Source organism: Mesocricetus auratus, unplaced genomic scaffold (assembly GCF_017639785.1).
Source record: "Mesocricetus auratus isolate SY011 unplaced genomic scaffold, BCM_Maur_2.0 Super-Scaffold_100015, whole genome shotgun sequence".
NCBI classification, from domain to species: domain Eukaryota; kingdom Metazoa; phylum Chordata; class Mammalia; order Rodentia; family Cricetidae; genus Mesocricetus; species Mesocricetus auratus.
In genome coordinates, this window is record NW_024429198.1 from 51,780,513 (window position 1) to 51,793,461 (window position 12,949).

The following is a 12,949-nucleotide window of genomic DNA, read 5'->3' on the forward strand; positions in this document are numbered from 1 at the left end:
CGCTCTGTGCAATATGCAAACTTTTTTTTGTGTCTGTGTATATGCTGTTGTTTGCAGCTTCCACAGCATCGGTATGCTGGGTTTTCCCTCCCTCCCACCCTCCCCCAGCCCCCACACACTCTCAAATGCAGACGCTGTCTGATCTCAAAGTCTGCTAGGATGCCACTTTAGCCTGTCTTGGTATCTAGGGTGTGGGACTGACTTGGAAGACACCAGTCCTTGCCTAGGAGAGCTGAGGACACACACCAGGCATGGGGAAAGTGGGGCTGGGAGAACAGAGGACAGGCCTTTGATTTTTCTCTCTGTGCTATTCAAGCTTTATGATCCTGTCGGAAAACATATTTTTCTCTTATTATTTTTGTCTGGTTAAACAACCTCTTTTGAAGTTCTCTGTCAGAAGCCACGTTTTTTTTATTAAAATATTAACATATTGTCAGATTTGTATTTCAATTAAGAGTTGTTGGTTTGCAGGAGCAAGTATTAACTGTTAGGGGACCCAGCTGCAATTTCACAAGTGTAACCTTTCAACTCCCGAGTTCACTTGATAAATAAAGGCCATCCCATAGGGCTCACACTGTGACCCTGCTTAGCATTCAGAATGAACCTCAGCCTGCTTCCAGGACTGTAGCTGCATCCGGAACACATGAGCATTTGAGTAGAGGATATGTTCTCCAGACTTATCGGTGTATGGTACCCTCATTTAAGTTGTCAATGGGAGTTGGAGGTGTCCAAGAAACACACACACACACACACACACACACACACACACACACACACACACTGGGGGAGGGGCGACAGAAAGAGAAAGCTATGCCCTTGAATAAAATGAATATAAAAGAAAGATGGATATGAATTAAATTGAGTATCTTTGTCAATAATTGTAGACTATGATTCACTCTAATGTGCCCTGGTTAATAAACTTATTAAAATATATCACCCAAGCACTGTCTTTTTTACACCCCACCCCTTTGATTGGTGAGAGATGGAAAGACACCTGCTTAAGTGGGCACAGGGGGAGGCTGCAAGTTTTGAGGCTTAGACATAGGGAATTTCCCAGCTAGAATGATAACCTTGACACGCATGTGGGGTGTTTACTCAAATAAACGAAGGGGAATGAACCAAAGCCCTTACAAAGGCCCTCTGCTCTCCAGCACCCTAGGTTACCTGAGAGTAAGACTGCTTTGTCCAGATCCAGCTGAGGTCCTGCATTCTCCTCTCACGCTTAACAACAAAACAGAATGTACAGCAAGACAAAAGACAGATTCTTTCTGTTGTTGTCATTGCTCTTTGGGACCAAGGACAGAAAGAAAACAGATTCAAGTTATCTGGTCTTACTAGTTCCAAAATGTTCTCCATTTTGGAACTTCCTTTATGTGGGTCTTGCTAAGGAAGACCACAGGACTGCGACACAGTGCTTTTCAGGGGTCCTACGTCATTATGAGTTAAAGGTATTAAACATGTGAGTGTTCACCAAATTCTCATGCATGCAGAGTGCGTGTTCAGCTAATGTTTCCTGTTGGTATTTTATGGACTTCCAGAAGATACTCGGAACTTAACCCAACAATGGATAATGATGGATCACTTAAATTACAGCCGTCTTCCCCTTCCCAATGCATCAAAGGAATTAAAGTATATTTTGTAGGCATCAAATTCCGTTTTGAATTTCTTAATTCTTTCTGCTACTACTCTAAATATATATATGTCACTTATATATATATATATATATCACTAATTATGAGTGTTAGAGTCTTTGTGCTTCCCAACAGCATAAAAAGCACATTTTAAGAATCTATCTGGCCGGGCGTTGGTGGTGCACGCCTTTAATCCCAGCACTCGGGAGGCAGAGGCAGGCGGATCTCTGTGAGTTCGAGGCCAGGCTGGACCGAGAGCCTCCGAAACAGAGAAACCCTGTCTCGTAAAACCAAAAAAAAAAAAAAAAGAATCTATCTGTATCTGTGATTTTGTTTATCTAACATCTAACTGAAGGAGGGAGAAAGCAGTGTTGGGACATCTCATGGTGAAGCAGGTGTTGAGATGAAGTACTTGGCACATTTTCTCCTGCATCTTAAAGTTACTGAATTTGATGACGTTTAAACTTTCAGAGGGAAAATAATAACTACAGCTCCTCTATAAGCAACCAAGAATGTCAAAACCCCCAAAAAGCTCTCCTCGTACTCTGCACAAATGAACATGTATATTATGTAAACCTCATACCTCTAATGTCTTGCATAGACTTTACTGCAATGGTTTCTGGGCCTGCAAATGCAATAACACTATTTACAATAAATCCTGTTATGAAAGATTCAATTTACAGCAATCAGATGGTAGCTACTAAGCGATTGTAAGTATTTGAATTTTATCCTCCTTCACTGTTCAACATACAGAAATTGCATCTGTGTGTTTGATCTGTCCTGCTGAGCCCTATCAGCGCTTGCAACTCTGCCACTATTGTTTTTAAAATGGCAGGAAGGACGTGACTCTTCAAGAGCACTCAGCAGGGTAGATTTTGCATGGCAGAAGAGGAGCAAGGATTGTCTTCAGAAAAACAACCACAATAACAACAGATGCGCAATCATGTAGTCATCTAATCTAAGCAGTCTTCACACATTGGCAGAATTATCGAAACTATTCATCAGAGATTCTGCATTACATTATGTACAGTGGAAAGATCCTGAAATAACTACCACTGACCTCTTCAGGGAGCTGTCATCAGCTCTGAGCACTCTGGTTAGCAGAGAGCCAGGCTTATGGGCGCTCCAGTTGCCCACAGTCATCTTGTGGGATTGGATGCTCTAGGGGTAGGTATAAAGCAATTCTGCCTGTGTTTGGGTGCCTAGTATAAGGGGGATGCTGTGCTGAAACCATCCTCCTGCCTCTTGACTTTTCTAATGACCATCAAGTTGTATAAACAGCAGTGCCTGGCCTCCTCTGTGTTTCTTTCAGCAATGATTACTGATTCATGAGAGTTGATCCTTGACATTGCTGCCATGTGGAATGTATGCAAAAAATGGGGAAATGGTGTTCCACAGTACAGGCAGAAGACAGTTCAGTAAAGAAAGGGCCACACAGCTCCCACAAAACGAGAGACGGGAAAAACTAAACACAATTCATAACTTCCTAGGTTTTTACATTTTTAATTCTTGCTTAGACATGCTGTGAGATAATATCGCAAGGTCACCGGCAGCAAAGGGCTCCTGAGATATAGTAAAGTCTATGGCGCTGTTAGTTAGCATTTCCCCCAAAGCCAAAGGTTTACTGTTGCACCAAGGACTTGACAAGGCCCTAGATATCCTAGTTCCAAGTCTGTATGCAGTTCTAGCACCTTCTGGGGATATTGCTCACTGCTAGTTGCTCTATAAACACTCTGGACTCATGGGTAAAGCACTTATGGTTAGGTTTTGTTCTTAGAAGAGGATTTGAGTCCTACATGTAGAACTCTCAACTAGGTCTTTTGAAGACAACTTCAAGCAGTGAGAACCAGTATTGCGTATTGAGTTTGTGATCTGTGTGGAGGACACTGTTATAAATCCTTCAGATGGTTTATTTCCTTAATCCTTTTGCTAATCCTGAGTTAGGTAGATTGCAAAAGCATCCCTGCCTCCATGAGGACTGGATCTATTTCAATGAATGGGAGCTGCCTTTGTTATTTGCTTAGACCAATTGAATGTGCCAGACATGACTTTGTGCTGAGTCTAGGCCTTAAGAGCCGTCATATGCCTTTAACTCTCCCTAGTTCAAGCCTTTAGCTCTAAGAGCTGCCATGTGAAAAAGTCCAGGCTAGCTTGGTCAGAAGGTGAGACCCTACATGGGCCAAACTTTCTCCAGCTTACCCAGTAACTGAACACAGATGCACAAAAGAGCCAGGGAAAAACAACAGACTTAGGATGACCTGGAATGTTTATCCATATAACACTCAGCTAAATACAGCCATGTTGTTTCAAGTCATTACTCTTTGGGATGATTTGTTCATAGTGAGATCAGCTGATAAGGGCAGATATTGCTATCTTATTAATGATGATAATACAAAATGGAGAAAGCAGATAGGAATTCCAGAACCTTCTACTTTCAAAGACAGACTTGAGGTAATAGCCAATACATCCTGATTTGATAGGTTAGCCAGTCTGTTACATTGAACACTGCCTCCCATGAACATTCATTATTTGTTTTCTTTTTGTCTATCGTCCATCAAGTATATATCAAGGATTTATTACATACCAAATAACACACCAAATAATGGAGATAGAATAGTGAATAAAATTGATTCTTTTTCTCAGAGGGCTAACATTCTAGTAGAGGAAACAGGGAAATGAGACATAGTAAATGAATAACTAAAATTAATAATTAATGTACATGTAGGAAGCAGTTAGAAATGACAGTCCCTAACTTCTTAGTGCTATCTGTGTATTTTTGCTATTATTATTATTTGTTAGTTACTTATTTAGGAAAATCTATTTTGCCATTACAACTAAACTACAATATTCAAAAAAGAGCCCCATGATTAGCAAAAATCTCCCATAGTTCATAGCTCTGTATTGTATGCAAAATAGTTATCCAATGAGCACGTTACTGGATTATTAAAAGCAAGCTTTCAAATTTGTCAGAAAGAGATAGGATGTGTTTAACTCTTTACAGATAGACAGATTGTTTAGGGCATCTGACTAGAGTGGCATTAGTAAAACTCTTGATCTGTTGTCTTACATTTCAAAAGTCTATTATCTGACAAAACTTTTGCTTGCAGTACATGCAGAGATGCTTGATGCAACCTTCAAAAATGCTTCAGTCACCCAGCAAACACTCTGAGATTTTAGGGACTAGTTATTTCTAAGACATGACTCAGTGCTTCGTTGTGAGGAGGTTTTGGGGGGAGGAATCCCCAGTTTGAGCCTTGGGTCTGACCCTTTGCATTGTATAACTTAGACTTAGGCACCCCAGGAAGATGGTTGCTACAGTCCCTGCCTCATAGGATTTTATGTCGTTGGACTTTTGCAAGGATGTGTTATACAGAACAGACACTGCTTAGAGAGTGTCATATGGGTGATTGCTAAATAAGTAGACAACAAAACAAACAACAACAGCAAAAATCCCAAAGAACTACAACAAAAACCAGGCATGGTTAGGGGATTCTGTCTTAGTTTTCCTCTTATTTCTTCTCTGCCTTGTGTTTAACAATTACTAGGTAGAGGATAGAATGCATCTGTTTTTTTCCTTGGGTAGCAATAATTTATGATTCTATTCCAAGGGTGACTGATCCCTTTAACAAAAGTATCACTCTTGTCTGACTTTGCTCTTCAATATTATAAGTTTTACATGCTTATTATATGTTTAAAACCATCATTCCTATACCTCCGACAACATCAACAGCTCATATTTGTCTTAGGTAATTAAGTTTCTTAAAAATTAAGGATATTTATTATGTATGTTGGGATGCTGAGCCTATTCCTGACTCTGAATTATCTATTCATCTTTATGCCAGTGACCGTGGTGAGAGAGGATGTGATGCCTTCTAACTTTTGACTCTCATGTTACTTGTGACTCTACACGTGTTATTTTCTGTTCCAGGTCTTGTCTCAGTTTCCCTGACCGTGGGGCTACATAGAGCATTCCCTTCATCTAACTACTCCTCTTGCACTGAACTGAACATAAGTGGAAAACAAAACAAAAATAGAAACAGTTCCCAAAGGTCAGTGGGGAACTTTTCTAGTAAAATAAGCTGAGAGTTTAGGCTGAGAGAGAGGGAAAAGTGTATTCCTTCTCTTCTGAAAGTAGCATGGAGGCTGGGGGTGGGGTGGGGAGGCAGAAGGTTCACCCAGTAGTCACCACTTCAGAATTAGGTCATACATAGATGGCAGATCTAAAATGTGGGAGTGTCCTGAGTGTAGCAACAGAAGTCATGTATTTTCCAAATTCGTTTTACATATATCAAAAGTTTTCAAAGATTGTAGAATATTTTACTGTTAAGTATGCCAAATTCTGAATGCTCATTAAAAAGCAGGGAATGTTCCCCTCATAACCAGGACAACATATTTTTATCATAAAGAATTATTACCCAAAGTTGCAAATTATTCTAATCAACTTCTCCACCCTCAAATTTTTCTTTTTATTTGTGACAATATTTTCCCTCCCTTACTTATTCTTAAAAAATGAAGACGTGTATCTCTCTGTCAGAATATCCACTAATAATTTTTTATAGTTCACGGAAAGTAATCATCTAAATTTTTTGGCAAAGTAGTTATGAGGCTAATAATAATCAAATATTGTGACGTTATAGATTAATCACTTTCACCAGATCCAAGGAGAACATGGGACATGCTCACATCTTAGATTCTTGTCTGTGCTCATAGCTTCTCTCATAGTGGTGTAAAGTCCTTCCACCTTCCATTTTCATAAAATCTGCTTTCCCTTGTCTTTTCACTATATCTTCCTCAGCTTTCTATTTCACCCACCCCCCTCTACTGTTGGTTTCCTAATGGTATATTCATAATACGTTAAGTTATTCAAGTCTATATCTAGTAGCGCCATGCTGTAGAAGTAGTATCTGAAAGCTTGTGTATATGTTAGCTATTAGTGGATTGAGTTAGTAAGGAATTAAGTTGAGCATCTCATTTGAATTTTTAAAAGGCAATCCATTAACTAAATGTTGCTTTAAAAAGAAAAACCTTAAAATCCCATAGTAACATTCTGTCATGGCTAATACAACATGGCCGATATGAGTTTGGTTGTTTTCATTTTGTCTTGGTAGTACATAGAGCTCAATTATAGAAATGAATGTGGTCATTAAGGATTGGTTTAAGTTAATTTCCTTGGTTTTCTAACAGTCAATTGAAACCGGATACTTCCTTGTCCCTCTCTGTCTTTTTTTCCTCTGCCCTTTGTTCCTCTCCTCCTTTTGCCTTTCATATAGATGGTATATCCTGAATTAGCACTGTTGGGGCTTGTTGACTCTCACATCATCAAGATAGGAAAGGGTAGGACAGGAGGCTGCCTGTTCTGACACAATTGTGTGTGGCTATTACAAAAGCCCTTGAAGAATATGGAGGTGTTTAAGACGCTTACCTGCCCCTGAAAATTTAAAATCTCATAGTCCACATGGGAAGAAATTATTTTCAAATACATCACGTTACTGATGAGAAGCTGAGAGAAATGTTCCAAACTATTAATAATAAAAATAAATGCACCAAAGTATTAATAATAAAAGTAGATGAATCATGTTTGAAGAAAAATAAACTTGTTTATGCTTTATTTTCTCATGGGAAATGGCATGACAAAGATTTTTTTAAATTAATTTATCTTTTACATTCCAATCCCAGGGCAAAGTTTTGAGTAATCAAAGAAAACACAGTCAAATTGAAAGAAGAGATTATTGTTGACCTGTTTCAGGTAGTTAGCTAGTTAACCTTATGCTATTTTCCTGGTTTTTGTGATGTTCGCTGTAAATCTTGCTTTTTTATATTTTTAATGTATTAAATAATGGAGAATATGTGTCAATGAGTCTATGCAACATTTACTTCTTTGAGAAGCCTACCAGGTCTCTAACAAGAATTCGTGGAAATAGATGGATTGTTTTGATGCATAAGGAAATAGGACTAAATATCAATTTTCTTTTGAACATTGTTCTTTTGAACCATGTTCTTTAAACATAGTTCAGGAGCATTCTTTTTGTTTTCCTCTCTTTTATAAATTTTAATTAGAAACAAGCTTATTTTACATGTCTATCCCAGTTCCTTCTCCCCTGCCCCCCACCAACTTCCTATCCATCCCCTTTCTGCTCCCCAGGGAGGGTGGGGTCTTCCATGGGGGATCTTCAAAGTCTGTCAAATCATCTGGGGGCAGGGCCTAGGCTCTTCCCTGTGTGTCTAGGATGAGGAAATATCCCTCTATGTGGAATGGGCTCCCAAAGTCCAATAGCACACTAGGGATGAATACTGATGCACTACTAGAGGCCCTATAGATTGCCCAGGCCTCCTAACTGACATCCACGTTGAGGGGGTCTGGATGGGCCCTATGCTGGATTCCCACTTATCAGTCTGGGTTCCTTGAGTTCCCCCTTGTTGAGGTCAGCTGTTTCTGTGGTTCTCTCCAGCCTGGTCTTGACCCCTTTTCTCATCACTCCAAGGAGCATTCTCTTAGGAAGTATGAATTTGCTTCTCTTGGAGTTGTACTTTCAAAGTTTTACTCTTCTTTGGAGAATTGCTTGTGTTCTTTTCATTTCTTTCTGTTTGCACATCTCCTTCCCTGTCTGGCATGGGAAATTTTGTGACTTGCAAGGGTCCAGCTTCCTAGTTGGAACCACTTGGGAAGTGAAGCTGTCACTGCTGGGATAGGAGAAATGGATTTGCTTTTCCAATTTGTTGATGCATAAAGATTCTTCAATGCATCCATTTGTCAAACATATTCAGTGTGTGTGTTGTATAACTCAGGTGATTATAGATTGAGTCTTAGAAAGAATGCTTTAACCTTTGCACACTGGAAGAGCATATGCTGTTATGAGACTTAATCACTGAGACCCATCATTCAGCATGGCTCAGAGATTCACAAAAACCCAGAAAGCCTTCCAATATGGGGATTCCTAAGCTGTCTTCCAAAATCCAGATTCATGATGGCAGCCAGTTACCCTCACTCCATATTGCTCTATTGAAGGCAATCTCCAGAGTGTGTGAGGGGATTTTGATTATAACATGAACCTTCTGATAAAAAGGAATTTATTATAATACATGGATGTATGCAAATATGCATATTTATGTGACTACTTTGTATGTATCCTCATATGCATACTATGTAGAATTAACAAGTACATGAAATTTGTAAAACTTTAGATGTACTTTACCCATCTTTGGTGGCTGACATCAGTTAAAGTATAATATTAGCACTGTGTAGCAGTTTTACTGAGGTAAACAAAATTGCATATCTCCTATGACCTGAGCACATTCTCCTATTTAAGCACAGGCACCCCTGCTTTCCAGAGTGTAGCAGCAGGTAGCAGATGCTGATACTAACACAAAGCACCTGCAGTGTGTTGTGGTAACCCCTAAACATTTCAAAGAGAGCAGCAACTATCCATAGAACCTGAATTCCTGTCCTGTGAGTGGGCAGAACACACTGTAGGCAAAAGGGCTTTGAACCTGACTCGTGTCAGGCAAGTAATCCCAACCTAATCTTGGCAGCAGAGCTGATTGAAGTGATTTGATAATCTTACACTCTGACAACTGTAGACAAAGCTCTTATCACAATAGCCTAGACAAAAACTAAGTGTTTTCAAGTACTTCTGCCTCTTGTATCTCCTTCCATGAACTCTGGTATTCTCTATTTCTGGTACCCTCTACAGGTTGGGTGGGGTAGGTACTCTCACTCCTCCATACTCTACTGGAAAGGAATGCACTTCCCCTCTGAAGGTTGAAGGGTAGTTTGAATAATTTCTGTAGTTATAGCTTACTGTAAGCCTCATACACTCGGCTGAAGAAATAAATTTACTATATGGAATCCCAGTCTTCTGAAAAATCTCTGAATCTCTGCAACCTACAGGCATGTACCAGCCAGGAGAGTACTAATTGACGTGGATCTAGTAAGCTACTTTTCCCGAAATACCTATAGTCTTTTCATATGAAATAGAAGAAGTTCATTAAAGCTATGGTTTGCCAGACAATTACTTTGTCAAATCTCAAGAAATTGCATAATAAATTGTGTACATGCATCAAATATGAATGGCAGAGGACCATAATAAGCCATGCATTTCCAGTCCACTTACTCCTTCATCCAAATAGTAGCTTTTGCTTTCCAGAAAAATTCTGTATCTTTTTGTAAAAATATGGCTATATATACAAATAATTGAAACACTTAATATGCACAGTAATAAGGAGATGCATGAATAACTTCATTATTAATGTCTATTGATTATTTACGTTTTTGAGTAGTCAAGTGGGTTTGCTAGGATTCTTATCATGTAAATCTATATGTGTGTTTGGTTTTACGTGTTTATTGGAGAATTTACAACCTACATCATGACCATTTTTGTTTCTTTTCACACTTATTTGGTATGTGCATAAGCCAGGTCAGCTTACAGAGGGGCTGGTGTTTACTTGATTTGATTACTATGTTACATTTCTGGGCTTATTTTCCCTTTGGAAAATTAAATGCACAAGGAAGCCTAGTAAATCTTTACTTAAAAATTCCAAACTTTAGATTGATTTCAGCCGTGAGTTTGTATTGATCTCAAAAGCTTTGCGTTCCTAACTAAAAACTAATCTTTATTTCACCCTTTAGTGACTGCAGCCATAAATATGCTCACTCCTACAAGAAGAGAGTGGATTAATGGTTATTGGAGATTGGGGCTTCCAACTGGGCCTGGGAACCCTAACCTTTGGAGGACAACATGAAGGCTTTTACCTCTTGTCAGCTATAATCCCTGGGTGCATTTCTGACATTTACCTGAGTGTTAAAGAGGAGGCAGAACAGGGGCTTGGAATAAAGCACCGGGGATTGCACTTGACTGCTAATCACTCACTGTTAGATTGACTGAGGTGCCTGACCCTGGCTGGTTCTAGCCAGGGGAGTCATAGAAGATTGCAGATCCGATCTGGAGCTCAGGTTAGCTCCTCCTGGGAAGCTTACTATTGCCTGCCTCCAAAGAAGAACTTAACTACATTCCTAAAATGCGTCTATCATTGATCCAACTTTTCTGCATACATGAAACAGCATTTGGGGAAGTGAGAGAATGACCATCTGCCAGATATAATTATGGAGAATAAAAGAGTTAAAGAGGAACTAAGATCTTGTGTGTTCATTTGTGTGTTCTTTGTTTTTAAACAGAGGATGGTCATCGATGTGCAAGAAAGCTGGCTAACAAACGGTAACAAAGTTGGAGAGCCTCCCAGACAGTGGTCCTTGGCAACCAAGCAGTGGTCCTTGACAACCCCTCAATCACAAGCATCACCTGCAGTGCTAAATTTGAGTCTCAGGTTGCCAGGCCTCAGAATTTACCCTTTCTGGGTAGCTCTTAGGTTCCACAAAAAGTGAGACTCTCAGGCACTGTGATGTTGTTGCGTGATGAGGGGAAACCCCTTCAACCACTTTCTATGGTGGAAGGTAAGAATCTTTTATTTCTTCTCTTTTTTAAAATTTAAACTAAAAACAATTTTGTTTCGCATGTCAATCCCAGTTCCCTCCCCCTTCCCTCCTCCCCTGCTCCCCACCGACCCCCATCCCATCCCCTTTCTGCTCCCTAGGGAGGGATCTTCAAAGTCTGTCATATCACTTGGAGCAGGATCTAGGCTCTCCTTCATGTGTCTAGGCTGAGAATATATCCCTCTATGTAAAATGGGCTGCCAAAGTCCACTCGTACACTAGGGATAGACACTAAATCTTACCTTCTTTGCATCTCTTGGCATCTAATATTGTCTTCCTTTTATTAACAGAAGTTAAATTTTCACTTGGGTTCCTTGCTGAAAGTTGGTATTTCCCAAACTTCCCCACAGCTGAGTCCACAAAGAGCTTCTGTGGGAGACTTAGAAAGTCTCGTTAAGGTAGGACTAGGAACATACCCTTAGGCCCATTTTCCAGTGTGCTGCTATAATGTGCCTCTCATCAGCAGGACCCCAGCAGCAAAATCAAGATTACAAAGACAGGTTTGTGATGGTCAGTTGTGAAGCTGGAATGGATCTGGGCTCCTGATGAGTTCAGAAACCACTGCACTGGTTCTAGACTGCCCAGTTGGACCTCTTTTACCTAAAAAAATTTCTTTTTTTTTAAAGATTTATTTATTTACTATGTATACAGTATTCTGCCTGCATGCCAGAAGAGAGTGCCAGATCTCATTACAGATGGTTGTGAACCACCATGTGGTTTCTGGGAATTGAACTCAGGTCCCCTGGAAGAGTTGTCAGTGCTCTTAAACTCTGAGCCATCTCTCCAACCCCAAAAGTTTTATTTCTTATCCAGGATGATTTTTGTGTGTTGTAATCCGTAGCTGAAAAACATCTCCGACTGATCCAGAGCTCATATAGGATGTTGAGCTGTTTTAGATGACATTACCTTTCCTCGGGTGTTATTGACTCTGGTGGGTAAGAGGCGTGTGTGAACAACAGTATTGATTTGAAGTTTCTGTGGTTTTAGGAACAGAGTAACTTCTGGTATCACTTACAGTTTCAGAAAGAAATGTGTGCATCTGGCCATTAACTACAGACAGCAGATGTGATTGCATGGCTAGCTGGACAAAGGAATCTAGGAGGGCTGCAGCCCCAAGGACAGTTGTGAAGGCAAGGTTCTAGAGGATCTATTCTGGCAATTGATCATTTAGTGATGTCTTCCACGCACCATGAAGCTAACCTTTATCAGACTTAAACTTAGGACTATTACATATGGATGAATGTGCAGTGTCTTAAAGTTCTTCAAAGCTCTCCCAAAGCATCCTTTTTATCTTGTGGAAGGAGACTCTCTCTCTCTCTCTCTCTCTCTCTCTCTCTCTCTCTCTCTCTCTCTCTCTGTCTCTCTCTCTGTCTGTGTCTGTCTGTCTCTGTCTGTGTGCATGTATGCACATATGTGCCTGTGTGTATGTAGGTACATATGCACATATGCACATATGTGTACATGTGTGTGTGTGGAGACTAGAGGTCAATGCCAGGTGCTGTCCTCAATCGCCCTCCACGTTTTTTGAGACAGAGTCTCTCATTGAATCTGGAGCTCACTGATTTGGCTAGACTGTGAACACTGGGGGTCTGTTTGTCTCAGCCTCTGTAGTGCTGGGATTATAGACACCTATTATTGCATTGAGTTTTATACATGGCTTCCTGGGGGGAACTGAACTCAGGTGCTCATGTTTGTTCAGCAAACACCTTCAAACTTGGCTGTAGCCTCAGCTCTTGTGTTCCTTTTACTCCATTAGTTTTTTTTAATTTCTTCTTTATCTAAATCTGATGCTGTGAAATCATTTGTGCAGGGATGACATGCTGACACCTAT